Source organism: Myotis davidii, unplaced genomic scaffold (assembly GCF_000327345.1).
Source record: "Myotis davidii unplaced genomic scaffold, ASM32734v1 scaffold358, whole genome shotgun sequence".
NCBI lineage: Eukaryota > Metazoa > Chordata > Mammalia > Chiroptera > Vespertilionidae > Myotis > Myotis davidii.
Window position 1 is genome coordinate 251,838 of NW_006290768.1, and position 1,839 is coordinate 253,676.

The following is a 1,839-nucleotide window of genomic DNA, read 5'->3' on the forward strand; positions in this document are numbered from 1 at the left end:
GAGGAGCGCGTTCGGGATTGCTGGTGTGTGCTGGGATGTGTTCAGGGGGCGTGCTGTGGGAATATACTGAGAGCACAGTGAGGGGGCGTTATGATCGGCGCGTACTGGGATGTGTGGGGCTGCTACTGAAATATACTGGCGTATTCATGGAGGGCTGTTCAGCCGACTGTGTGGGTAGGTAATTGGTGTGCGCGGGGAGCACACGCGCTATTATTAGTATGTGCTGGGGCCGGTGGAGATCGTAGGGAGGCGCTGGGGGGGTCTGTGTGTGCGCTGGCGGGGGGTGGGGGGGTCCCACACAGGAGTGCTGGATGCTGGGGTGCAGCCGGCCATGCGTTCTGCTTGCCTTGGAGTTCTCCGAGTGGGGTTGGAGCCAGGGTGTCCGGCTGTGCCTGTGGCATCCGGGGTGCCTGGAACGGAACGGGAGTGTAATGTTGAGGTGCACGCGTGACATCGGGGTTTGGGGGCCGGATCTGAGCGAGCCCGGGCGGGCGGGTGCTGAGATACACAGAATAAGTTTGAGTTTCCTGGGCAGGTGAGCATTATCTAAACGTGCGAGCAGGCCTTGGGGCCTTGCTGGGACCCACCCCCGCACTCACGGGGAATTTGCATTTTGCTAGAACCCACCGGGTGGGCACAGGCAGTACATGGGAGACATACCAGGGAACAGAGACGCCCGCTGTCCACCGGAACCTTCCGCGGCCAGGAAATGGCCTGCATCGGTCCAGCGTGGCCTCACGCTGAAATGTACCTAGCGAGACTGAGGGACTGAAGGGTTCGATTTAACTTTTAATTAATTTGCGTATAAATAGCCACACGCAGCTAGCGGCCACCATATTGGGCAGTGCCGAATCAGCAGTGTCACAGTGTGCGTGGGGACCCGGGCAGGTGTTGCCGTAGGTTGTACATATACATATATAGCCAAGGAGTTGGGAGAGGCCTCACTGAAGTACACGTGTCCTCTTGACTTAAAAACTGGACCGGAGAAGCGAAAGCATGCCACTGAGTGTGTGGATGTGCTGGGCGCTGCGCTGAATACTATAGGGACTTGGCTGCCACGGCAACACGGCAGGTAGAGCCTGCCGTTACAGATGCCCGGCCGGCGTGGCTCCGTGGTTGAGCATCGACCTATAACCAGAAGGTCACGGTTCAATTCCCGGTCAAGGGCACATGCCGGGGTTGTGGGCTCGGACCCCAATGTGGGGCTTGCAGGAGGCAGCCGATCAATGATTCTCTATTATCACTGATGTTTCTCTCTCTCTCTCCCTTTCCCGTCCTCTCTGAAGTCAATATATATTTTTTAAAATATATATATTTTTTAAAAAATGAGGAGCTCTAACTGGTTTGGCTCAGTGGATGGAGCGTCGGCCACTGCGGACTGAAGGGTCCCGGGTTCGATTCCAGTCGGGGGCATGTACCTTGGTTGCGGGCACATCCCCAGTGGGGAGTGTGCAGGAGGCAGCTGATCGATGTTTCTCTCTCATCAATGTTTCTAACTCTCTATCCCTCTCCCCTCCTCTCTGTAAAAAAAATCAATAAAATATATTTTTTTTAAAAAAATGAGGAAACTGAAGATCCAAAAGGTGAAAGTCCAGGTTCAAGGTCACAGACAGGAAGTGGCTGGCAGGGGGGTTCGAGCCAGGCCTTCTGGGGACCTGGCGGTGTACCTCCCGGTCCCTGGCGCACAGTGGGGCTTGGGAACCGCTTGCTGAATGGATGGGTGGCTGCCTCTCGGGTGGATGAATGAGGAGAGAGTGAGTGGGAGAGCAGGCACCCGGGCTCTGCGGGGGAGGCCTGTGAGCGACGCGCACGCAGGAGCAGACGCTGCCGCCCCCCCCG

General features: G+C 56.9%; 1 protein-coding gene across 1 annotated transcript in view; it reads left to right on the forward strand.

The window, feature by feature from the left end:
- Positions 1 to 1,839, forward strand: part of SHANK1 (SH3 and multiple ankyrin repeat domains 1) — a 52,197-nt gene that overhangs the window by 29,152 nt on the left and 21,206 nt on the right. The window lies entirely within an intron of this gene.